At 40.3% G+C, this 18,614-nt stretch overlaps 1 pseudogene across 1 annotated transcript; it reads left to right on the plus strand.

Annotated features, from left to right (window-relative positions):
- Positions 1 to 566: 566 nt before the first annotated feature.
- Positions 567 to 1,776, plus strand: LOC311578312 (glycerol-3-phosphate dehydrogenase 1-like protein; annotated as a pseudogene). The gene has a single exon. The product of its transcript is annotated as a glycerol-3-phosphate dehydrogenase 1-like protein (transcript).
- Positions 1,777 to 18,614: the final 16,838 nt, after the last annotated feature.

Genomic DNA, 18,614 nt, shown 5'->3' on the forward strand with positions numbered 1-18,614 from the left:
GCCACGTGGGTGCTGGGAAACAAACTCAGGTCCTCTGGAAGAGCAGCCAGTGCTCTTAACCACTGAGCCATCTCTCTAGCCCACAAACCCATAATTATTCATGAACGGTTATAGGATGCTTTCATAGATAAGTGGTTTTTTTTATGTATCTTTAAAAATCTAATGGCTACTGAGGAAAGGAGAGTCAGTTTTCTTCACCAATGTGGCCCCCTAAATGATTACCAATTCACCAGTGGATGGTCCTAGATCTGTGCACATTACGGGGACTAAACACACTCAATGGGAGAAAACAGACCCTAGTACACATGAAGAAGGGAGAGAGAGAGGAGAGAGAGAGAGAGAGAGAGAGAGAGAGAGAGAGAGAGAGAGAGAGAGTAGTGAGTGCTAGGGGCAGTATGAGAAGAGTTGAAGGGAAGAGCATATAAGGCAAATTTGCTCAAAACACATTGGATGCAGATATGAAATTCTTAAAAAAGAAAAAAATAAATAAGCTGTCTGAGCAAAGCCTCTGAGCAAAATGCATTCAAATGTACCTTTAGCGTGTGTATTGTCGTTGTGCTGGCTTGATTATGGCTGTCGCAACCCTGAGAGTGTGCGTCGTGGGCTTCTGGAACTGGGGATCAGCCATTGCAAAAGTAATTGGGACAAATGTCAGGAACCAGCAGAAGTTTGCCTCCACAGTCAAGCTGTGGGGCTTTGAAGAATCAGTGAATGAGAGGAAGCTGACATACATCATAAATCACTACCACGAAAATGTCAAATATCTTCCAGGACACAAGCTGCCAGAAAATGTGGTTGCCACCCCAAATCTCAGTGAGGCAGTCCACGATGCCGATCTACTGGTATTCACCATCCCGCAACAGTTCATTCACAGAATCTGTGATGAGATTATGGGCAGGATGCCCAAGAAAGCTCTGGGCATCATCTACATCTAGGGCTTAGATGAAGGTCTAGAAGAGCTGAAGCTCATCTCTGACATCATTCAAGAGAAGACTGGGATGGACATCAGTGTGCTGATGAGGGCTAATAAAGCTAGTGAGGTGGCTGCCGGGAAGTTTTGTGAGGCCACGATTGGCAGCAAAGTCATTCAGAATGGCCGCCTCTTCAAAGAGCTGCTGCAGACCCCCAACTTCCGCATCACTGTGATGGACGATGCTGATGCTGTGGAACTCTGTGGAGTACTGAAAAGCATCGTTGCTATGGGAGCCACCTTCTGCGATGGTCTTTACTGCGGGAACAACAGTAAGGCTGCCGTCTGTCATCCGCCTTGGCCTTTGTAGTGAAAGATCACTTTCACTAGGATCTTCTGCAAGGGTCAGGCGTCCATGGCTACCTTCCTGGAGTGCTGCGGCTTGGCCCACCTCATCACTACCTGCTATGGACTGAGTGACTGCAAGGTGGCCAAGGCCTTCTTCGGGACTGGAAAGAGTATTGGAAAACTAGAGAAAGGGGTGCGGAACGGGCAGACGCTTCAAGGCGTAGCGACCTCTGCCTCAGTGTACCACTTCCTCAAGCAGAAGGGGCTTCTAGACAAGTTTCCATTGCTCACAACAGTGTATCAGATTTGCTATGAGCGCAGACCTCCCACAGAGATGCTAACCTGCCTCCAGAGCCATCCTGCACGCATATGAATGATATCTGGCAATGGCTAGGTCAGTTCTGCCTCACCTCCCGGGGATCGTGAGGGGCGATGATGATGACGACGGTGACTACACTTGGAAACCAGGACCCTATTTGATCATAATATAAAATACTAAATACATATGAAATTATGAGAGGAGGTTCATTGGATGATGTGTATTTTGTAACAACTAAACACAGTTATGAATGTATGTGTGTTCCTTTCTTATCGTGTATGCTTCTATGATCCAGTCACCCCCCTGAGACTGGGTAAGACATCACTGGGACTCCTTGACCTCTAGTTAGTTAGTTATGAATGCTATAAGCCACCTTTTTGGAGGCCAAGGGGTCATTTTCAGCCAAGGGAGATGTATGTGTGACTAAGAGTCTCCAGTTTAGCAGTATCAGGCCCACTCTTAGCAATCCAGGACACTAAGGCTGTGTTTTAGTATCAATCCCCAGCCCTCCAAGTTCACGGTGCCTACTACAACTTAAGAGCCACCATGCTAGAGGATGTATTTGAGTGTGACCTTGTTTGAACTGTGTTCTATGGATAAGATCCTAGATATAAATTGTCCCAGGGTCTAGTGGCTGTTCCAGGTGACTTTGGGAACAGCTGCATCATACAGTGCTCAGAAGGTGTACACTGGACGCTAGGATCTCAGTAGAACCTGTTAATCCAGGAAGTCCCAAACACTTTAGACTGTGGAGGGTATTTTTAACAAGGGATTTTGAAGTTTCTAGGGAACACTGATGGAAGGTGACTCTCATTTTATGCAAAAAAGAATGAGATGAGTAAATGCATATGGCATTGCTTTTTCTTTGTAGCCTAGGCTGACGTCAAACATGTCATATTCTTCCTTTGTCTCTTGAGTTGCTTGGGTTACAAATGTATGCCACCATATCTAATAAGTGATGTAGTTTGGGGCCTTTCAAAGTTCAGTTCTGCCCTAAATCGTTGAGTAAGCTTCTAAGTGATGCTTTCAGCTGTAGACAACCTTACAGCCTGAAATTCTCATTACACATTTAATTCTATAACTAAAATGGTAATGACTAGTGTCCACCCACGACTGTTAAAAGAACACATAAATGTCATACTGTCATGTGATTTAGCCTGTGAGGGTTTTAGTTTCCCTCTTCCATCCTGGTTTGGCATGGTTTTCCCCTTCGATAACTAAAAGGATCATAACATTTTCTTGAAATTAAGAAGTACCTAAAGAGGAAATTTGGAGCATTTTACAGGCCAAGAAGGCACACAGCAGATTATATATTTCCACAGTTTTAGTTAATGTTTTTATGTCAATTAATTTTTATCTCCCAATCAATCTTTTTAAAGGTTTTTTACATTGATAACAAAGAATTACCTTTCAAAATATAGAAGGGTTTGCAAGCCAACTGTTATGTCTTTAAGGAAGAACAAGAAGGAAATAGAATGGTGAATTTTGCATTGAACTTACTCTCTGGGTTTTGTATCTCCAGATCCTTTCTTTTTAAACCATTCTTCCTGTTTTAAAGTCTGTTGCTATCCATGTAGCGACCATGGTCCTTAGCCTTCCTAATGCTGCAACCCTTTAATACAGTTCGTTATGTTGTGGTGACCCCCAACCATGAAACTATTTTGTTACCACTTCATAACTGCAATTTTGCTAGTTGTGGATTGTAATGTAAATATCCGGTATGTAACCCTCAGAGAGGTTGTGACCCACAGGTTGAGAACCACTGATCTAGAGCCTACTTATCATAATCTGTACATGATAGTTTGAGATCTGTTAACTACAGGTAGAAATTCTTTTGCCTTTTAAATCATGTATTGATGCTGCTTCTTATGAGCTGTGACAATGGGCAAGGTAACACCCTGATTAGAAACTCAATCTGTGGATATAAAACTCCATCCATGTATTGCATCTGACTTCTTGACTACAGTATGCGACAAATCCCTGTCTAGCTCTAGAGAAGAAAGATAGATCATGGTTTGGTCAGGTCCCAGGGGAATTTTAATTTCTCAACTAATTCCTATTGGCTAGCTTCTGACTTACACATATACTGCAGTTATTTACTAGCTATAGGTGGATATATAATGCAATTGATAAGAAAGAAAGAATGAAAGAAAGAAAGACAGAAAGAAAGAAGGAAAGAAAACTAAGTGCACCTTTACTAGCTGCACCCACAGAGCATCGAGGATCTCATCTGGAGATGAAGAGAGGCACAAGAAGCAGAATCAGCATCAGAAAGCACTCATTGTACACTGGCTCCATGAATGTTTAAGGGTTTATGTTTGATTATGTTTTCATTTATTCATAAAATGTTTCATGCCTTGTCTCATTTATTGCTTTATGGTCCAAAGCTCTCAACACTCTATCATGAACCCAGTATATATACCTGATAAATATGTATTGAATGAGAAAATGCATGAGTGAAGATGATGCATGAGTGTGGATAACTAATGGAATTATATTGAAAAGACTTGAAGAAATAAAGTATTGGGACACCGTTTTCCTTCCTCAGACAGTGATAGGATTTAAGGAAAATGGAATTTCTTTGTTGTCTTTGTGTGTCATAATGGTAAAAAGTTTATATTAAAATATTCTCAATGAGTGGTACTAGATAATGATTTTGAGTGAGGGGAGAATCTTTCTTTAATACAGAGGACATCTAACTATAGTTTTAAGAGGAACATGATAGACTTTGTTGACATTTCATTCATATATTTAACAACACAGCTGTGGCAGTGTCCTGTTACCATGTCACCTCTTGCAGTAGGCCCTGAAAGGCTGGAGTTTGAATGTAAGACCCCTTTCCCCAAAGGCATCTGTAGATGCAAGACACCTGGACCTGGGCAATGTGTCTAGAGCCCTGACTTGACAGCACCCAGAGGATGACTGAAGCCATTGGTTTTACTCTGAACTAAAGTTGTCTAAGTTCCAAGCCTGAGAAAATAAACTGCCATCGCAGTGAGCACTGTAAACAAGGATAGGTAGCTCTTGCTCTAAGTAAACCACAGATTCCCCCTGTGTAACTCATGAGCCAGGTGGAAAGTGCTCAGTACAATATGGCGTTTGATGCTATCATCCTCATTGTCTGTATGATCCTTATTCAGTTGAAAATCCTACTGGAACAGCTCTTCAGTGTGTTGAGACAAGGTTCTTTGTGCCTTGAGTTAAACCCATGAGATTTACATCTGTGGATGGACACTACATTTTGCAACAGGGAAGGTGTTGGATTACTGGAGCATCATGAAGAGTGCAGAGGAATCTGCTACTCTGTGGCACCTTGCTTTGGGGAGATCAAGTTCATAGCTGAGCTTACAGCAAGTTAGCAGAAAGAGAAGCAAGCTATATCACACCACCTTCCACAGTGACCACAGCTTTCAGGGCTTTTATTGAAAGCTATAGTCATAGGTGCCAGCCTCCACACTCCTGCAACAACAAAAACCCAGGAAGCATGTGCCCTTTTGAGAACCTCATAAACATTGTGTCCTTTCAGCCCACCTTCTGTCACCTGCATTGATGAGTTCACTGCCCCAACGATGCGTACTGCCTCAGAATCAGGCTCCCAAACAGGAAATCCACAGATCCTTAATGCAACAGTAGGTACTTAGCGTCCACACCATTTCAGGCTGAAAATTAACAGTGTGCAAGGTGTCTAGTTGCTGTTTTTTTTTAAGAAGGCAAAGCCCATTTGAGTGAATCCAGCTCATACAGCATTGTGACTAAACTTGAAAGGACACAGTTATTTCCTGAGGTCAAAGGCAAGCTTGACAGGAAGACCTTAGCACAAAGAAGGGCCCAACCTCTGCACTAAACGATAAACAACTTCCTTTGACAAAGGTGCCCTCAGGATCCCCTACAGCACCTTCTTCATAAACAGCAGGAGGAAATGCACAGCTGATACATATACAGCCATTTCTGAGAGGTATTTGTTTACAGTGATGAGAAAAGTAACTACTTCATAGACTTGTTAGATCAAAAACAATAACAACAACAATAACAACAACAACAAAAAACCCCACAAAAAACCACTGTATTTCTGGGCTGATGCAGGCATAAAGACACCATATTTGAAATAGAATTCAGAATACCTCTGAGGTTCCTGATACTGCCTCCAGGAGGGAGGGTAAGTCTTATTCAATATTTTCACAGCTTATGACTCATAATTCAAATTCCAGAGAGACACCATCTGATTGACCTTGACTCGTATAGGAAAGGACATTTCACTACATTTACTCTTAGACTAGACAGAAGAAAAGAGACAGTTTTCCTGAACACATAAGGTTTTCTGCTCGTTTCAAAAAGCATGTAGTGGATACAGAATAAGGAAGAAGCACAAAAGGCCTTCTAGAACCTTCTAGATTTGTGGTTCTTTGGGACTGTGGCCACATTATATTCCAAAGCCTGGCGTTCATGACCTGACTCAGTGAGTTTTAATTACAGGAGAGAAATAGCTTAATATTCTTGACTCATAATGACCACAGAGTTGGTACTCTAAACAAAATTAGATTGTCCATTATCCTCTCCGCCTTGTGTGCTTAGCATCTCTGGATAGGAAGGAGTCCTTAATGTGGAAATCTAGAGTGAGGGTGGCTTAGCAGACTCTGCACCATCTATCTCAACTATGAGTCCCATGTCAACCACTAACCCTTTGCAAATCACTCAACATTTATATGTGTCTCATTCTCCCCAAGCTATAGCCTTATTTTATGTCAAGGTTAAATTTGGTAATGGATGAAATGCCAGTAAATGACTGGACCTCATGTTTGAGAATAGTTTCTTGTTTTCAAAATAAATAATATTATAACTCCTACTATCATCCTCACTGTTACTACACAGGCAGAGTTCATCTTTCACTGGTTGTGTGCAGGGTAAGGTAACAAAGATGGCCAAGCTCTTCACATCACTGTTTCTGCTGAAGGAAAGAAGCACATCTAAAATAAAAACACAGTGTCTCAGAAGTAAAGGGGGGGGTTAAAGCCTCACAATCCTACCACTCGGAGCACACTGCAAAGATCTACTAAAACCTGTGTAGGCAGGTATTCTCAGTTTGTCAAGAGTAATTGCATACCTAAAGCAAACGGAACAAAACAAAACAAAGCAAGACCAACTAAGTCCCGTAGATTCTATTTCCAGTCAGAATATCACTTTAAATATCTGCATGCGTGTGTGTGAACCTGTCTGGTACTGTGCATATGTAGGATCCTTCAGAGGCCAGAAGAGGGCATTAGGTTCCTTGGAATTGGAGTGATAGATTGTTCTGAGCCACCATGCGTGTTCTGGGATGCTAACTCCAATCCTCCCTCTACAAATACAACAAGTGCTCTTTACAGCTGAGTCATCTTTCCCACTGATTACATCACCTTTAACAACATCTTTATGTCTCTGGTTAAAACACTATTTTTGTAGACACAGGATCACTATGTACTCTTCTGGTTTTAATCTTCCCATGAATACACTTTTTTTTTTTTTTTTACAGCAACAGATTGGAATAGAACACCAAACGAATAAAGGGAGAACAATTTTGTCCCACAAAATAGGTGAACTCTAGACATCCATAAATCAGAATACCACTTAGATATAGATCTCCTTTTAGACTACAAATATTTTTGAGAAAAGTCGACTTCTCCAGATGAACATACCAGAAGTTAGCCACAAGGTCCTCGTCACTCAAAAAATCTGAAGCCACACTACTAGGTTGACCTACAGGATCCTCAGCCATGGGCACAGAATCTATACAGACAATATGTAATCACCCTTATTGAATGGAGGTTTATTCAGGTTTTTCAAAGATACATTTCAGTTTCTTAAGGGTCAGGTCATTAGACTATTTGCTTCCTGTGATGAGTGACTTAGTAACAGGTATTAACTTCTGCATTAATCTATGCCTTGGAAACTCTAAGAGGGGGTATAGAGCAAACCTAGGGCATAGATGGAGAATCGGGGCTCAGAGAGGAAAACATACCATTTCACATACCTTTGGGAGTCACCTTCAAAAGGAAAAGCTACTTTAAACATCATCAAATGGTCTGTTCTTTACTCCCTCCACTGGCTGTTTCATTGTTTTGAGAGTGAGGTTATCTTTTAGCTGCCTCCTAAAATAACAAACACTTTGGTTCTTGGTAATAGGGTTTCCAGAGTGTTGAACCTAATGATTCCTATTTAAAATTAGAGTTCAGTGAGATAGGAAACCAAACAGAGGTGAAAATCTTTCCAAGAGATGAAAGCCAGGAGTATATCTAGGCTTTATGCCCACTCTGTGAGTCATGCAAAGGGATCATCAGGAAATAAAATCATAGTACAGTGCCACTTTATTGTTAATGGAATTTAACTTGCTCTTAATTCAGCAGCAAATAAAAACTTCTATGGTCCTTTGCAGCTCTAGCATCCCATTATTTCTGTGAAGTATCACTGGCTGACTATTTTAATCAATGTTGGCATGGATACAGTCTAGTGAAATGCAGGCCGCCTTAATACAATTTACATTTTTTCCCAATTACCATTTAATTCATCTGATATTTGCCACATGGTAAACCTGTCCACATTCCAGATAGAAGGTTTCTGCTAATGTTTTATTTTATAAATAACATTTAGTGCTATCTTTCTTAATTGAATAATAATATATATTCACAAAAGGGTATTTTGAAAACAGACTCATAAAAAATGAGATAAAAACTGTGGTAGTAACTGGCCAGAGACAAATATAATTTATATTATCTGATGTTTGATTTTGTGTTTTATTGAAAGTATTTTAATGTAACATATCCTATTTACAGTTTTTTCTTCCTTTGTTTCTCCCAATTTGTCTCCACCTCCATTTCCATCCATCTCCACCAACATTCGTCTTTCCTCAGGAAAGAAATGGACATCTAAGGGATATAATAAAATACAGTAAGAGAAAACAAAACAAACAAATATGGATGAGACACACAAATAGAAGGAAAGAGGCCCAAGAAAAGGCACAAGAAAAAGAAACAGATACAGAAATTCACCCATTCCCACACTTAGAAATTCAATAAAACACAAAACCGGAAGCCATAAAAAATACCAAACATTGATTAGACAGCCAGGATCCAAAAGCTGGCTAGCTCAGAGGCCTAAGGTAGAACAAATCAAGACTGACAGAAAAAAGTCAATGAAACGATTCCTAATGATATTCTGCTGTACACATAGATGAGTACCTAACCCATTCGTCTTCAGAAAGGCTTCCTCCAGCAGATGATGAGAGATACAAAGACCCCCAGCCAAACATTAAGCTGAGCTCAGGGAATCACCCAGAAAAGGGGGAGAAAGCATTATAGGAGTATAAGAGGTCAAGGGTACCAGAAGAACATGGACCACAGAATCAGCTAAGCAGTGCTCATAGGGCTGTCACAGAGATCGAAGCAGCAACCAATGTGCACACGTGGGTCTGCGCTAGGCTTGAGATTTTTCTTGGCCCCCAACAGTGGAAGTGAGGCATCTTTGACTGTTCTGCCTTTTCCTGTTATCTTTTTCTTCCTCCTGTGTTGTCTTGTCCAACTTTAACATGAGGACTTATGCCTAGTCTTGTTGCATATTGTTATGACATGTTCAGTTGATATCACCAGGAGGCCTGCTATTTGCTGCAGAGAAATGTAGGAGAAGTGGATCTGAGGGAGAGAGGAGGTGGTGTGTGTGTGTGTGTGTGTGTGTGTGTGTGTGTGTGTGTGTGTGTTGGACTAGGAAGAGGAGGGGAAGGAGGGGCACTGCAGTTTAGATGTGTTGTATGAGAGAATATATATATATATATATATATATATATATATATATATATATATATATATGGGGCAAAATAAATAAATAATAGGAAATAACAAATAATACATTTTTAAAAGATAAAATGTTAAAAAGAAGAAGTAGGGGTGATGAGGAGGAGGAGAAGAAGCCCTGATGTGGCCCTATGAGATAATGAACCACCAATATGCCATTAATTTCATTTTCATTGGCCATCTACTTCTGGACATGCAACCTAATCTTAAGAATAATCTGTTTCCCCAGTGAGACTCCCTTGGAGAAAATTAATTTTCATTTGAAGTGGTTATCAACTGGAGATGGCTTCTGGGTTTAGGGATGGGCACATGTGTTGTCTACTTCTCCTTTCAGCTCTAGGACCTCATCTGCTACAGACCTATGTAGGCCCTGAAAATGCTGCCTCAATCTCTGAGCTCATAGCTATGGCAATCCTGTGATTTAGAAGGCCTTGCCTCCTTGGTGTCCTCCATCCACTTTGGCTCTTATACCCTTTCCTCCTCCCCTTCTCCAGGGTTCCATGAGCCCCAAGGGGCCAGGGAGGACGCGAGATTTGATGGATAAATTCCATGTTGGGCTGAGTGTACCAAGATATCTCATTCTCTACATAATGTCTGGCTGTGGGTCTCTGTATTTGTTCCCATTTGCTAAGGGAGGAAGCTTCTCTGATGCTGGCTGAACAAAGCACTACTAATCTATAAGTACAATGAAATGTCAAGCACTACTAATCTAATCTGTGAGTACAATGGAATGTCACTAGGAGTCATTTTCCTATATTCCTTTAGCAGAAGAGCAGTATTCAGTTTTGACCTAGGTCTCTGGTTTCAGGTTCTTGGTCACTCAAGGAGTGTTGGGTATTGGTTCTATCTTATGGAGCTAGCCTTAAATGCAATCAGGTATTTAGTTGGTTATTCACACAACCTTTGTGCCACCGCTGCACTATAGGACACCCCATCTTGCAGATAGGACACTACTGTATATTGAAAGGTTTGCTGTTGAGCTGGTGCTTGTTTCTCATTTGGTAGCATGAAGACTGCTTGCTAGTACCAAGAATACTAGCTGTCTTAGGGTTTCTATTGCTGTGAAGAGACACCATGACCACGGCAGCTCTTATAAAGAAAAGAATTTAATTGGAAGAGCTTACAGGTTCAGAGGTTTAGTCCATTATTGTCATGATCAGAAGCGTGCCAACATGCAGGCAGACATGGTACTGGAGAAAGAGATGGGAGTTCTACATCTGGTTAGCAGGCAGCAGGGAGAGAACTGGCTTGAGCCTCTGAGACCTCAAAACCCACCCCTTAATGACACATTTCCTCCAACAAAACCACACCCACTTCAACAAGGCCACACTTTCTAGTATTGCCATTGCCTGTGGACCAAGTATTCAAACACATGAGTCTATTAGTATTCTAATCACCACACTAGTCTATAGGGATGAAGTTTCTTGGTAGATACCAGTTGTTTTGTTCATGTCTAGTGACATGTATAGGTATTGTTTTCAGCACAGGGTCTTGTGGTCAGTCTTAGAGAGTAACTTGTAGATACCAGCTTGGTTTTTTTTTTTTTTCATGTCCAGTGACATGTATAGCAGTTGTTTTCAGCAACAGGGTCTTATGGTCAGTCTTAGAAAGTAACCTATAGTCTTGGCAACAACTTGGCTTGTTTGGGAGTTCTCAGGAGACTCCTTTGGTCAAGATGTAACCAATTGCCAGTACTGAAGCTTCTCTTGGTGATGAAAGATGTACAGCTGGTGCCCTGTGTCTCCCATTACTTAATGATTTCATTTACATTGCCTTCACATATGCATACAATTTAGAAAGCTCCTATTGTATTTGTTTTCATATTACTCTTCAAATGACCCTTAATGTTATCTGTCTAACCCTCATCCCTAGCTTTCTTCCTCCTCCCTACCTGATCCTTCCATGCAAACACCCACCCATCCATCCACAGTTATCCCATTTTCTTCTCTAGACAGATCTATCTGTTCCCCCCAACCTCATATCCTATGCCTAACATCTGTGTTTCTATGAACTGTAGCTTGTATATCATAGACTTAAAAGCTAATAGCCACATATAAGTGAATACATAACATTTTTGTCTTTGTCCAGGTTACCTCACTCAGGATAATTTTTTTTTTCTAGTTCCATCCATCTAAGTGTGAATTTCACGATTTAGTTTTTCACAGCTGAGTAATACTCCATTATGCAAATGTACCACATTTTCCCACCCATCTGTTTAGGGATTTCTAGGTTTTGTTTTTGCTATTATGAGCAGAGCAGCAATGAATTGCTGTTCATTGAGCAAGTGTCTCTGTGGTATAATGAAGACTCCATTGGGTCTATGCCTAGGAGTTGTATATTGAGACAGATAGGTTCCCATCTTCCTGAGGAACTGTCACACCATTTTGCGTAATAGCTGTACAAGTTTGAACTCCCACCAGCAATGGATGAGTGTTCCGTTTACTCCATATTCTTGCCATCGTGAGCTGTCACTTGTTTAATTCATCTTATCCGTTCGGCCTTTCCCTGATTACTTAAGGGTGTTGAACATTTCTTTAAGTGCTTCTCAGCCATTTGGGTTTCTTCCTTTGACAATTCTTGGTTTAGATCTGTTCCACATATTTAGTTTGGTTATTTTTTTTATGTATATTTTTAAAATTATTTTGGCCTTTTAACCCTCTTTTGGATGCAAAGCTGGTAAAAAAATCTTTTCCCATTTTGACAGTGTCCTTTGCCTTGCAGGAACTTCTTAGTTTCACAGGTCCCATTTGTTAGTTGCTAATTTAGTGCCTGTGTAAATGGTATTCTGGTTGGAAAGTCTTTTCCTGTGTGAACGTGTTTAAGACTAGTCCCCTACTTACTCTTCCACCAGGTTCTGTGTATCTAGTATTATAATGAAATCTTTGATCCATTTGGAGTTTTGTGTAGGGTGATAAGTATGAATGTCTTTGGATTGTTCTATATGCAGCCCTCCAGTTTGATCAACACCATTTGCTGAAGATTCTGCCTTTTTTTTTCTAGTGTATATGTTCAGCTTCTTTATAAAAAAAATCAGATGTCCATAGGTGTGTAGATTAGTTTTGGTCTTCATTTTTTTCCCACTGATCAATGTGTATTTTTATGCCATTACTAAGTTGTTTTTATTACTCAGGTTTTGTAATGTAACCAAAGATACAAGTCTTTTATCTTCTTCATAAACCTGGTTATATTCCTTGTATTTTATGCTGTGGTGGACCATTATTGCAATACGGTTATCAGCACTCTTGGTATTGCACCTACTTAAGGCAGAGCACAACTTCAGAATTTTTTTAATAATACCTTAATGATCAAATCTATGATATCTTCCTATTTTAGATTTAGAGAAGTCTATGAAAATCTCTTCTAATCACCATATTGGTTTTGGCCAATTAGAAAGGAATTTGAAGTGGGTGTTAATCTGTTAGCTCGCACTTTCTGTCATAATGTTTATGTTGTAAAATAAGAGTTTGCATCCTTAATAAGCAGTCCTAAAAGAAATAGTTTAAAATTTTTGTTTTTGTTTACCATAAAATGAATACAGGTTCATATAAATTAAACAAAAGGAACCAAAATCCTCAGAAAATCTCAAAGAAGAAAGCAAGCAAAATAATCTTTGCCCTGTAATGATTCAGCAACCATACATGAATGAAGATAAAATTAAATGCTAATGTAATAAACCTCCACAATTGTACTGATATATCCTAAAGCAACCAAGTTCACTCTAAATAACTTGCTGTAGCCTTGCACCAGGTTAAACTGGGTCCACACCATCAACTTAATTGATCATCCGGAGGACATGGACTGAATATGTATCATGCTATGTGTAAGTGATAAGGAACACTGAAATGCTATACAATAAAAGTAGATGTGTCTATGGGGGATCAAAAAAACTTAGAAATAATAGCTTTGAAATTGTGTTTTAAAGTTGATTTATAAGTTTTCATGTGGACCAGGGGGGAGGTTTCTGTAATTTAAAAAAAGATGAATGTTTGAGGCTGAGAAAACAGCAGGTGTATGTACAAGCAGGTATAAAGGGAGAAGAGTGAAAAGCACATCCTTTAGATTTCAAGCAATGAGGGATTAGAAAATTTAAAGCTATAATTATGGAGACTTAGAATGAGGACAAGCTGGATAAGTAGACCATGGTCAGAGCATTCAAAGCCTTGCAGTATATGACATGGGAGGAGTTGTTCTTTTCTACTCTTTGCACATAAGGAGACCTGAAGTGAAGCTAGGAGCATCTCCATCATTGAGATCATGTTGGTAAAATGTCTTACAGATCCACAGAAGAAATGCCTTGAGGCTTAGGAGTGAGGGTCTTGCCAAGCAATGAGATTGAGAGAGAAAGCAACCAGAGAAAGGCAGACATTTGGCCAAAGCCAATTGAAGCTAAAATCTGGTATCCTGGATAGAACAGAGCATAAAGTCATTTCCAGTTCCCTATTAATTCCTTGACATGCTGCTTATTATAATATGGTTATCCCAAAGAAAGTCATATTCACATAGGAGTTTGCCTCATATTCTCAGAGTCTGAATCATTTCTAGCTGTAAGATTTGAAAAACATTAAATTTTCTTTTGCAAATGTTATCATCTATAGGAGGAAAATAGAATATTTCATATTTCACAGGTTGATGATAGGAGTAAATATGTGTGAGGCATTTACATCAGGATAGAAGACTTTTTGGAAATTGCTAAACAGTAAATATTCTCAACTTCATAAGTCACATAGCCTTTATCTAAACTATACAATCTACTTTTATATCAGGGAAAATAGCCATAGAGAACACAAAAAGTGTGTGTGTGTGTGTGTGTGTGTGTGTGTGTGTGTGTGTGTGTGTGTGTTAATATGGGTTAGATTTAGCCTGTGACCATGGTTTGGAGTCCATGGCTCCACTTATGTTGTATGATTGGATATATTGGATAATCATATTTATATTTTGATTAAGTGTTATTACTTGGTTTTGAACAGGGTCTCACCAAGCAATTGAAGCTGGCCTGGAACTCATGATCCTTCTACCTTAGCTTTTATACTGCTGGGACTTATAGGCTAGAGACTATAATAATATCACGTTACTCTTACTGCTGTCAAGCGAGCATCATATCCTTCTAGCTTCTTTTTGTTTATTAATTAGCAAAAAATATAATTTCAACATCAGTACTCTCTCTGATTTTCTTTTTTACTTATTGTTTTTTCTTGTGTGTGTGTGTGTGTGTGTGTGTGTGTGTGTGTGTGTGTGTGTGCATGAGAGAGAGAGAGAGAGAGGGGGGGGGGGGAAGCTGTGTGAGATTATGTTCCATCAACCATGCTTGGAGGAGCAGATGAGGGCATCTGATCTCATATTCTAGAATTGGGATTAGAGAGGTCTTTGAGCGGCCATGTAGGTGTTGGGATTTGAACCTGAGTCCTCTGTAAGAATATCCAGTGCTCTTAAGCACTGAGCCATCTCTCCAGCCTCCCTCTCACTGGTTTTATAAAGTCAAAGGCTTAGTAAATATGTTACAACATATTAGAATTGTTCATAAAATTCACTCTTAATGATTAGTCTGCCTCAAACACACAGGCATGTGTGGACTCATCTATCTGAGATTTTGCAGATTTTTTCTGATGCAGGTTTTTATAATCTCAAATCTTCACCATGAAAAATCTGGGTTTGAAGTCACTTCACAGAACAGTGTTTCACACAGATTTCACACAGGTGAAAGCCAATTCTTAACAAGACTAGTTCTTAACACCATCTTCACTGCCATCCTTGTTACTATTATCCAGAAAAGTCCCATTTCTCAAAGAGAACACTCAGGTGCCAGAATGGGTTCTGCCAGTATCTTGGCATGTTTCCCAGGGACCCATCTGCTTCCACTGCTCAGTCAAGGTCCAACAATTCAGAACATATGGCTGGGACTTCTGATGTTGGAGAGCTGCTGCTGGAAACTCCTTGACAGCACACATTGGGTGTCAGAAGTCGATTGGCCCAAGAAGTACATGTATCAGGCCCCAGACCTAAAACCATGTCAGAGTAACCGTTCTGGCTGTAAAACCCAACATGTAAGCCCCAACATCTGCCAACATGGAAAGACTTAATCTATTAAAGATCTAGTCTATAGTTCCAGAAAAGTCTCTAAATGTACTAACTTTTCTTTTTAGCTTTTGCAATTCTCCTTTTTGGGCATAAAAGACAAATGGCTGTAAGGCTCAGGGCTGCAGAATTTGGACAAGTTCCCCATGTGGCCACTGCCCATCCATAAGACTTTCCCTTTGGCTTTAAGCGTGTCATGCTCAACCATGTTCATAGTGGCCTTATTCATAAAAGCCAGAACATGGAAACAACCTAAGTGTCCCTCAGTAGAAGAATGGAAAAAGAAACTGTGTACATTTACACTATGGAATACTACTCAGCTATTAAAAACAAGGAATTCCCCAAAATTGTGGACAAATGGATTGAACTAGAAATGATCATAATGAGTGAGTTAACCAGAAGCAGAAAGAGTCAAATGGTATATACTCACTTATATCTGGACACTAGTCCAAGGAGCATGTCCCATGAAAGTCTTCACTTACCAGGAAAGTAGGACAGAGGGGAGGACATCCTATTGTGACTCTAGGTGAGAGAAGTATGGGAGAATGGGGAAATAGAAGGATCCAGAGGGTCCTAGAAACCTACCAGAAGGACATTATGACTGGCAGATCTGGGCCCAGGGGTCCTGCTCAAATTATGGCACCAGCCAAGGACAATACGGGCAGTAAACTTTGGACTCCTACCCAGATCTAGCCAAAGGACAGGACACTCTCCACAGTTGAATGGAGAGTGGGGACTGACCTTCACACGAACTCTGGTGCCCCATATTTGACCACATCCCCTTGATGGGGAGGCCCGATGGCACTCAGAGGAAGGATAGCAGGCTACCAAGAAGAGACTTGATACCCTAGGATCATATACAGGGGGAGGAGGTCCCCCTAAGTCATAGTCATAGGGGAGGGGAGTAGGGGGAAAGCAGGGAGGAGGGAGGAATGGGAGGATGCAAGGAATGGGATAACAATTTAGATGTAATATGAATAAATTAATAAAATACATATTAATATAAAAAGAGTGTCATGTAGATGCCAGGCAATGGCTGGGCAAGCCTTTAATCCTAGTACTTGGGAGGCATAGGCAGGCGGATCTCTGAGTTCAAGGCCAGCCTGGTCTGCAGAGCAGGTTCTAGAACAGCCAGTGCTACTCAGAGAAACCCTGTCTCCACACTGCCTCCCCGCCCCTGCAAAAATAAAATGTCTTATGCTAGTTTCTGTTGAGCTTACCTCACAATGCTTGGTATTTATGAAAGCCTGAGTCTTATGGGAAAATTACCTCAAGGTTTTAAAGGAGATGAATATTTCCATTTTTCATTGTTTACATGCCAACATTCCACAGAAATTAGTATATACTAAGAAGATAATCAATCTCGATATACAATGTTGGGTCATGTCTCATGAAATCTGAAGGATATGTTCCAGTGGGTCCTGGAGTGAAGGGTCAGAGTGTGAACTGATCTGAACATCTTCTGACTGTCAGAGAAGAGCTCTCTGTATTGATATTTGCTTAGCAGTTCATCCCATTTTGAAACCACTCAAGATCAAAGTGTACTATAGTTGGGGGATACCAACTGGTCTGAAAATTGATGTTTCATTATTAAGTCTGGATGCTAGTACAACTAGACAAATAACAATTCTCCATAAGATATATAGGTTGCTACAAAGTATGTAAACATTTTCATCTAACGTTAGATATTTTCAGCAATCAGACACATTTTTGTCAGATTGTTAGTGTCTTGAGGGTGAATTAGACAAGTATAGTTCTCCTTTTTGTATAGTTTACAATCTAATGGGAGGAAACTGAGACTCAGCAATGATAGCTTCTTCCTAGAGTTTACCTACAGAAAGCTAATATGATATGCTGAGTCATGGGTGAAGCTGAAGAAGCCAGTAGCAAAATGGAGTACCTGAGAACTGGCAATAGAGAAGACTAGCTCTGAGATTGGAGAGGTAAGTGCCCTGGTGTTTTGAAAGAAGGTGACATAGCAAGATGTGTGGATCTGGACCCAGTGGGGGTCTGCTCAAGCTACTGTACCCACCAAGGACAATGCATGCAGTAAACCTGGAACCCATATCCAGATCTAGCCAATGGGTACCACATTCTCCATGGTTGTATGGAGAGCAGGGACTGACTCTGACATGAACTCTAGTGCCCCCTATTTAACCAATTCCCCTTGGTGCAGAGACCTGGTGGCACTCAGAGGAAGAGTAAGCAGGCTACCAGGATGAGACCTGATAGGCTGTGATCATATGGTGGGGGAAGAGGTCCCCTTCTGTCACAGACCTGCGGGAGAGGAATAGGATGAAAGAGGGTGGGAGGGGGAAACGGAAAGATACAGGTGAGGGGATAACAATTGAGATTAATTTGAATAAATTACTTAAATAAATAAAAAGTAAAAACAAATAAAGAAACAAAAAGCACTAAACTAAAAATCATAATATATATGCCAAGGATCTGGTACAGATGTGAAGACCCTGTGCATGTGTGCGGACCCTGTGGATGCTGCTTCTGTCTCTGGGAATTCATATGAGCTTTAATCATGTTGAGTTAGAAGGCCTTTGCCCCTTGGTGTCCTCCATAACTCTGTCATTTTTTTTTTTTGTCTCTCTTCCACAGAATTCCCTGGGCCATTAGGGGATAACTCCATTTTGGGACTAGTGTTCCAAGGTCTCTCACTCTCTGCATAATGTCTGCCTATAGGTCCCTGCAGGAGGAAGCTTCCCTGATGATGGCTATGCAAAACACTGATCTATGAGTGTAGCAGAATCTCATTAGGAGTCATTTTATTACTATGTTTTGTTGTTGGTTTTATTTATTTTAATATTTTAAAGAATGGTAGTATTTCAAGCTCAATCCATTTATCCACAAATTTCGGGAATTCCTTGTTTTTAATAGCTGAATAGTATTCCATAGTGTATATGTACCACAGTTTCTTTATCCATTCTTCTATTGAGGGACACTTAGGCTGTTTCCATATTCTGGCTATTATGAATAAGGCTGCTATGAACATGGTTGAGTAAATTTTCTTGTTGTGTGCTGGAGCATCTTCTGGGTATATTCCAAGGAGTGGAATAGCTGGGTCTTGAGGAAGCCCTATTCCCATTTTTCTGAGATAGCACCAGATAGATTTCCAAAGTGAGTTAACCCAGAA

The sequence above is a fragment of the Acomys minous genome (assembly GCF_964271855.1).
Source record: "Acomys minous genome assembly, chromosome: 12".
NCBI classification, from domain to species: domain Eukaryota; kingdom Metazoa; phylum Chordata; class Mammalia; order Rodentia; family Muridae; genus Acomys; species Acomys minous.